We start from the raw sequence: 9,166 nt of genomic DNA on the forward strand, positions 1-9,166 counted from the left end.
AGAACTTCATATTTTTGCCCATGGCTGGTCACAGACTTCAATCTACTTCTCCAAATACCTGGGGCCACAGGTACACATGACCACACACAGGTTATTGATTGAGATGGCGTTTGTTATCTTATTGCCTGGGCTGGCCTTGAACTACAATTCTCCTTATTCCGAACTCCCTGATTATCTGTGATTATAATCATTAGTCACCATGCTTTGCCCTTTATCCTTTTAATATTATCTTCTTAAAAATTTTTGTTTTGTCAGTACTGGGGTTTGAACTCAGGGCCTCACACTTGCTAAGCAGATACTCTACTACTTGAGCCACTCCGCCAACTTAATATTATCTTTTGAAGAACACAGGTTTTAAATTTTGATGAAGTCAAAATGTGGTCTTAAAATTATGGATTTTAATTTTTGTGCCATCATTGGAAACTTCTTTGAGCACAGTTTTGCAAAGATTTTCCCCATGCTTGCTTCAAGAACTTTGTAATTGTCATATGACATTTAGATCTATGATCCATTTTGAGTTCATTTTCATATAAGGCCTAAGGTATGGGATCCAAGTTCATGTTGTGGATATAGCCATTTCATTCTTCCAGCACCGTCTTGGCACATGAAGAAAGCTAAGAAAAGTGAAAATGAAAAATGGACCTCAACAGAGTCTGTGATTTCTCCAGGGTTTGTAAAGTCCACCTCAGAAACTGATTGTGTAATGCAAGTGATAGATGAATGGAGTTCAAGTGAAGTAGACCAAGAGGAGGGAAGGTAAAAACTATAAATTCTTTATTTCTCTGTGAAGAAATGTTAATTGTGGTTTGTTTCTGGAAATAAAAGAGGAAAGTGCAGTCTGAAGACCAAACAGAGAATATTTATCAATATCAATGCTGCTGAAAGGTTGATGAAGATGAGGACAAGCGACTTTGAAAAGTAGCAGTTGAATAAGTAGCCATCATAGAAATTTGGCTGTGACTGATAAGGCCTTAGAGATAATTTTGATAGGGAAAAGCAACAGTAAAAGCCATAGCAGTAGGTAACAACTGAAGAAGAATTTGAGGGTTAAGAGAATGTTTTCTTTAAGATTTTGGCATATGTTTGCATGCTGTGGGAAATGATCCAGTAAGAAAGGACATGTGTCTTCTAGTAAGTGCAGTTTCTATGTCCAAGTATTTGAAGGCTTGATACATCATCTTGGAGGTTTTACAGTAAAGGAATTGTTCATACATGTATATGAACATATATATTAGGTAGATACATAGCAAAAAAAATACTAATTCTGAATTAGGTCACAAATGAATGCCCTAATGTAACTGAACATGCAAGGGATGACATAAAATTGACTACTATGCATTGTATTTTTATAATTATGAAACACATTCTCAGGCCTAGGCCATAGTGCAGAGAATTTAATCTTCCTTTGTGCATTTCCAGGATCATCCCCTGTAGCTATGATTTTGTACAGTACTCTAAGACATCAGGTGCACCAATCTAATAGTTGTACAGATTCTGGGGAAAGGGAAAGACCTGGTTTACATACAATAGCAAAGTAAATTAGCTGAGATTATTAAAATTCTAAATATGAAAATCTTTTGATTTATAAAATTCTAACTATGAAAGCCTTATTTACCATAACAAGAGTGTCATGGGCATGTATTGTGCTGTGAATAAGCATTTGTTGAATGCTGCAACAGACAGTAGAGCAGATGAATGATGCCTGTTTATGAGTGTCTTTAGAAAAACTAAATCTTAGTTTATTGAAATAGGGTATTCCAAAAAGGCTTAGGTATAAAGTCTTTTTAGTTTTGAAAATATATGAAAGATTCAAAAATTATCATTTAAAATCATATCCAGAAATTACATGATAATATGGATACATCTACTGGAATATCACTTAAAACTCCACAAAGATAAATTTTCTTTCACAGCAACTTTTAAGCATGCGTCTGAAGATAGAATCCATGGTTTTAATTGTGAGTCTGCTACTGCTGGCTATAGGGGCTTGAGTAGTAGTTTTGGCAATTTTTCTTTGCCTAGAACTTTCCTGAATCCAGTACATGATATGTATCTCACACAGTTGTGAGAATTCCCATGAGTTTAACGCATGTACAGAGCTTAGAATAACATAGAGTAATTGCATAGGAGATCCTGGGAGTGCTAACTCCTAGATCATAATTAAGAAGGGTTTCCCTCATCTGAGAATTTATAAATAGTTTCTGAATAAGATTTAGTGTCTGTAAAAAGTTTGTGTGTTTTTTTTTTTTGTTTAGGTGACAATAATAAAAATCCTGGCAAATATCTTTCTATAGAATAATGAAACTAACTTCATGTTTTTCTTTTCCTTGTAATTGTCAGAAAGTTTGTTTCTAAATTAATTGTTATATCAGTATAATTATTCCATCAGTTTACCTTCCATTTATAGTTGAATTCATCTTGAGTAAAATGATTTTACTTTAACTTGTAAAGTTTATGAATAGAAGTCAATCAAAACTTTAGATGTTTTTATATAAAAGTCAGTATCATTTGTATTTTAAATATTTAATATTTCTCTGAAATTATTTTTTGTAGGTCTCAAAAGAAAATGACTAAAGAAAAGCACAAGGTATTGCAATAAAAACAATAACAAAAATATAGATAGTGGGAACAAAGTGGACCCCAGAGCCCTGGGCATCTGCACTGCACTGTAGGCATGTTGACCATCAGACCCTGGGAGGAGCCAGAGCTGCAGCAGTGAGGCAGAGACACAGCCACCCGCCACCCCACCCTCTGTGCTCCCTAGGGGAAGACTGGCACCAGGGCCATCCTGCTTGGAGTAGAGGTCTGTGTGACTCCACTGGGCTGTGATTGCCAGAAGGGCAAGAAGGTTATAGCAAGGAAGGTTAGGGAAACAGTAATATGGTTCAATGCAAGAAAAGAATGAATATGGATTCATCAAGAGGAATGATGCTGAAGAAGCTATATTCTGTCAGTAAGAAGAAGCTCCAGGAAATCACTGCAGCTGGTAGGAAGTGGAGAGGCTGTGGGGTTTGATGTAGTCGAAGGAGAAAAGGGTGTGGAGCAGCAAATTGTACAGGTCCTGGTGTAGTGGGCAAGGGACTACAGCAGCAGTTTCACCAGCTGATGGTTATTCAGCCTCCAGGCTCAGGTGGGAGTAGGGTGTGAGTACATGCAGGCCTACCCTCCCTACAACCATCTTTCATAGTCCACCAAAAGGAAGTGAGGCACATGAAATTCCAGCAACAACAAATGGAAAAAGCACTGGACTTTGAGACCTTAGGTGGTGACTTTTCCCCCACTGACCAGAACTACTTAATTATGCAGCATGGGGTTTCATTTTTTGTTTTTTTACCTAAAACAAATATATTTTACAATTGAAAGTGTCTTTTTAAAGCCTGTTGTTCTCAATATACCTTTTAAGTTTTTAAATTGTTTTACATCTAGTTAAGTTGAGATTTTTGCTTTTTGGAACTACTAGTATTTTTGAACTAAAGGCCTCATGTGATCTACCATATGATCCAGCAATACCACCCTTGGGGATATACCCAAAAGAATGTGACACAGGTTACTCCAGAGGCACCTGCACACCCATGTTTATTGCAGCACTATTCACAATAGCCAAGTTATGGAAACAGCCAAGACGCCCCATTACTGATGAATGGATTAACAAAATGTGGTATTTATACACAATGGAATTTTATGCAGCCATGAAGAAGAACGAAATGTTATCATTCACTGGAAAATGGATGGAACTGGAGAACATCATTCTGAGTGAGGTTAGCCTGGCCCAAAAGACCAAAACTCATATGTTCTCCCTCACATGCGGACATTAGATCAAGGACAAACACAACAAGGGGATCAGACTTTGATCACATGAGAAAGCGAGAGCACACAGGGAGGGGTGAGGATAGGTAAAACACCTAAAAAATTAGCTAGCATTTGTTGCCCTTAATGCAGAGAAACTAAAGCAGATACCTTAAAAGCAACTAAGGCCAATAGGAAAAGGGGACCAGGAACTAGAGAAAAGGTGAGATCAAAAAAGAATTAAGCTAGAAGGTAACACACACACACAGGAAGTTAATGTGAGTCAACTCCCTGTATAGCTATCCTTATCTCAACCAGCAAAAACCCTTGTTCCTTCCTATTATTGCTTATACTCTCTCTTCAACAAAATTAGAGATAAGGGCAAAATAGTTTCTGTCAGGTAGCGAGGAGGTGGGGAGTGGAGGCAGGGGGCTGGGGGGAGGGGAGGAGTTGGGGGAAAGGGAGAGAAATGATTCAAACATTGTATGCACATATGAATAAAATAAAATTAAAATTAAAAAAATAAAATAAAGGCCTCAGGTTTGCTAGGTAAGTAATGTATCACTTGAACAATCAATGCCTCCATCCCTTTCTACTTTAGTTATATTTCTTATAGTGTCTTTTGTGTTTTCTCTGGCTGGCCTTGGTCTGCTGCACTCCTACCTATACTTCTGGAAGAGATGGTATTGCACATATGTACCACCATGCTTAGCTTCTTTGTTAAGATGGGGTCCCCTAACATTTTGTCTAGCTTGGTCTCAAACTGCAATCCTCATGGCTTCTACCACACAGTAGCTGGAATTATATGTGTGAGTCAGCACACAAGGCCTGCAAGTTTAAATTTAAAAACTTTAAAGTTTTTTTTGTTCAAAAAAAGATAACAAACTGCAAGCACTTGAAATTATAGGAGTTTTGTGTAAGCAATATCACAGTGCTCTTTTATTGGAAAAAATACTAAAAACTAATGTGAATCTTTATAGAAATATAAGTTAAAATACATTAGAAAAGGTAAACTAAAGAACACAGTCTTTTGCTATATAAAGATATTTACTTAGCTATTGATAAAGGTATTCGTTTGGCAAAAATCTGTTCTTTTCAGAAGTACTTGGGCTCCTGCTCATATTTTTTAAATATAAAATATAGACCTACCAATTTTGTATATTTCATACATGGTATGAATATTTTGGTAACACTTTGAAGTAGCATTATTTATTTTGTAGGTCAGAAAATACATAGAAAACATGGAAGGCCTCGATGATTCAGACTCAGATGATGGTGAGTTGCTGCACCCTAATTTAGAGGATATTTTTCTGCTCACTGAGCAACTTAGAATGGAGTGTAAAAGTTAGGATACTGCATAAACATAAGGCCTTTTATTGTATATTGTAGTAATATGAGCACACAGAGCTTAGCACTGAGTCATAGGAAACTGATGTGTTATGTTATTCATGTTTGCATGCATGTATCCATATTTAAAAGCTCAGATCTAATCACACTGACCCCTTACTTTAAACTGAGTTGTCTCTTCTTGCTCCAAAGTTAAACACCTCTCTCTTCCAACTCTATTTTGCATCTCTCACTATCAAACTACTCCTTAGATTTTTGTTCTTAGAAATTTCTGTTTTTGTAGCATTACTGAGACATTTTTGACATACAGCAACATGCACTATATAAAATGTGCAGCGTCAAAAGTTTTAACATGTGTGGTATTTACTTACCATAATCAAGATGGCTAACAAATCCATCACTGACTAGTCTCTGTCTCCATTCCTCTCACCTATTAGAAATTGACAACTTTTTATCCAAAGTTTTTATACTATTTTCAACTTACCTCAGTAGCACATGAGAGTTCCAGTTTCTCCCTATCATCCAAAACATATGCATTTTTTCAAATTTTAGCAATTCTAATGGGTGTCTATTTTTCATTTAAGTATGGTTTTATTAATGACTATTAATGTTGAGTATCTTTTCAATGTACTTATTTTCCATTTGTATACCTTGGTGGACAAATCCTTTGCCTTTTGCCCTTTGCAAATCAGTTGTTTGCTGTTTGTTGACTTTTTCAAGACTTTAACACACATTCCAGATACATTTCTTTATCAGATATGTTTTAGAAGGATTTTCCCCCAGTTTGTGGCTTGAATATTTTCTTCTTTTTGTTACTGATGTTGTTTTTGGGTGTTCATTTTTCTTTTAGTGTTCATGATCCAACCCAGGGTCTCACATGTGCTAGGTGACTGCTCTTTCCCTTAGGTCAACCTGCAGGCCCATTCTATCCACTTTTTCCTATAAATAGGTGATTTTATTTGAGTTTATTAATATGTAAAGTAATGGGTTTCACTATGACATCTCACATTTATAAAAGGTACTTTTATTATATTTCCTCTCATATTGATCCAACTTAATAGCATCTTTTGAAGAACAAAAGTTTTAAATGTTGCTGACATCCTATTTATATGGTTTTTTAAATCATAGATTTTAATTTTTTGTCATCACTAAAAGACTTTTTTCTAATACCATACCACAAAGATTTTCTCTTAAGTTTTTTCTTGATGTTTTACATTTTCTAGTCTTACATTCTGGTCTGTGATCCTTTTTGAGTTCATTTTTGCATAGGGCCTGAGGTATGGATCTAAATTCATATTGCAGATTTGATTATCTGTTGAAAAGCTTGCCCTTTCTCCAATGTCATTGTGCTTCTCTCAGAGATAAGTTGGTAACGTCTATCTGGAGATCTCTTTCTGTGCTTTTAATTGTATTCCACTTATTTAGTAACGTGGCCTTCTTAACACCACCATCACGCGGTTTTGTTTACTATAGGTTTGTAATACGCAAAGTACATCCTCTCATCACACCCTTTGCTTAGGTTTTCACTGTTATTTTGGCTACTGCAGATTATTGGCTTTTCCATATAATCATTATTATTTTTTTTTGTCTTTTTTCTTTTTTGGTGCTGGGATCGAACCCAGGGCCTCACGCATGCTAGGCAAGCGCTGTACCACCGAGCTACATCCCAGCCCCCCATATAATTATTTTTAACAGTGCTAGAAATTAAATCCAAGGCTTGTGCATGCTGGGTAAGTGTTCTAAGACTGAGCTACAACCCCAGGCTTTTATATCAATCTTAGAACTAGATTTTAAATTAAAAACTAGATTTCTGGTGTGTTTTCAGGTAATTAGGTAATAGATTAGGGAGAATTAACATCTAAATCATTAATCTTTTGATTCCTGAACAGCTTCTATCTACATTTATAAACATTGCATTTGTTTTTCTCTGCAATATTTTGTAGTTTTAGTTTATAAGTTTTTGCAGGCTGGAGACATGGCTCAAGTAATAGAGCACCTGCTTGGCAAGAGCGAATCCCTGAGTTCTCACCCCCATACCACCAAAAGTAAGTACAGTATAAATCTTCCCATATTTTATTAGGTTTTTTAGTAGTTTGTATATTTCAATAATGTTGTAAATAATATTTTTGTTTCTGTTTTTACATGTTTTCTTTTAGTTGACACATGGTAATTGTACATATTTGTGGGGTACAGTGTGATACTTCAGTTCATGTATATAATGTGTAATAATCAAATCAGGGTAACCCACACATTGATCATTTCTTTGTTGTTGGAATATTATAAATCCACTCTACTAGCCATTTTTATTCATATGCAAGTAATTTTTCAACCGAGCTTTATTTTACTCTGTTATGGAATATTAGAAGTGATTTCCTCCTATTGAACTGTGCACATGTGTCTTTACTACCTCACTTCTTTCACACCCTTCAAAGGCTCTGGCACAACTGATTTATTCTCTTCATCAATAATGTGAAAGTCTTGCATAATGGCTAGTTAGAGGTTTGTGTTTCATTGATCTAAAACTGCTTGATTTCATTGGTTTTCTGTGTATTTTTATGTTCTTTATTTAATTGAATTTACCTTTTTTGATGCTGTTGTCACTTTGGATTGATGTAACAAAAACCCTAACAATTGACAAAAAATTTATTTCCCAAAGTTCTCAAGGCTAGGAAGAACAAAATCAAGCCACAAGTAGATTTGGTGTCTGATGAGGGCCTACTTCCAGGTTCATATATGGCCATGTTTTTGCTATGTCCTCACATGGAAGTAGTGAAGGAAATGTCTAATATCTCATTATTATTAAAACAACTAGCATAGAGAACAAGGAAAGAATATTGAAAGCTGTAAGAGAGAACAATCAAATAACAAAACAAGCTAAAACCATCAAAATAACAGTAGACTTCTCAACAGAAACCTTAAAAGCAAGAAGGGCATGAAGTGAGGTATTTCAAGTGCTGAAGGAAAACAATTTCAACCCTAGGATACTTTACCCAGCAAAGATGTCATTCAAAATTGATGGTAGAATAAAACACTTCCATGATAAACAGAAACTACAACAATATATGACCACCATATAACTACTACAGAAGATTTTGAAAGGAATCCTATACACAGAAGATGAAGACAAACATAACCAAGAAGGGACAGGAAGTATTAAACCACATGAGAAAAGAACAGACAAGTACTCAGAGAGTAGCATATAATTGGCTGTACACTCTCAAATCCTTAAACAACAAAAACAACTAAGTGGCAGGAATCACCACATACCTCTCAATGTTAACACTGAATGTTAATGGACTCAATTCCCCCATCAAAAGACACCATTTGGCAAACTGGATTAAAAAGGAAGACCTGAAAATCTATCGTTTATAAGAAACCCACCTTATTGTCTTAGGTTGAAAGAGTAGAAGGAGATTTGCCAAGCTAATGGCTTCCTAAAAAAAAACAGGAGTAGCAATACATATATCAGATAAAGTGGACTTCAAACCTAAGTTAGGCAAAAGGGTGGCCATATATGAACCTGGAAGTAGACCCTCACCAGACACCAAATCTACTTGTGGCTTGATTTTGGCCTTCCTGGCCCTGAGATCTTTGGGAAATAAATTTTTTGTCAATTGTTAGGGTTTTGCTACACCAGTCCAAAGTGACTACAGCATCTTTGTTGAGACAAAGAAGGTCACTTCATACTAATAAAACAGCAATACATCAAGAAGAAATAATAATTATTTACTTAATATGTGCCAAATGTTGCTGCAACCAACTTCATTAAACATACACTAATGGGCTTAAAATCACAAACAGACCCTAACACAGTGATAGTAGGAGGCTTTAGTACTCCTCTGTTACCAATAGATAGGTCATCTATACAAAAAAATCAATAAGAAAGTTCTAGAATTGAATGACACCACAGATCTAATGGACCTGACAGATGTCTTCAGAGTATTCCATCCTGCAACACACATATACATTCTTCTCAGCAGCCCATAGAACTTTCTCCAAAATAGGCCATATGTTAGGACACAAAGAAAGTCTC

At 35.7% G+C, this 9,166-nt stretch overlaps 1 long non-coding RNA gene across 1 annotated transcript; it reads left to right on the top strand.

Moving 5' to 3' along the window:
• The first annotated feature begins 596 nt into the window (after positions 1 to 596).
• On the top strand, positions 597 to 5,061 carry LOC141417342 (uncharacterized). The gene is made up of 3 exons (XR_012441864.1): positions 597 to 756; positions 2,554 to 2,587; positions 5,007 to 5,061. It is a non-coding gene; the product is annotated as an uncharacterized lncRNA (long non-coding RNA).
• The last annotated feature ends 4,105 nt before the right edge of the window (positions 5,062 to 9,166 follow it).

Source organism: Castor canadensis, chromosome 15 (assembly GCF_047511655.1).
Source record: "Castor canadensis chromosome 15, mCasCan1.hap1v2, whole genome shotgun sequence".
Taxonomy (NCBI): domain Eukaryota; kingdom Metazoa; phylum Chordata; class Mammalia; order Rodentia; family Castoridae; genus Castor; species Castor canadensis.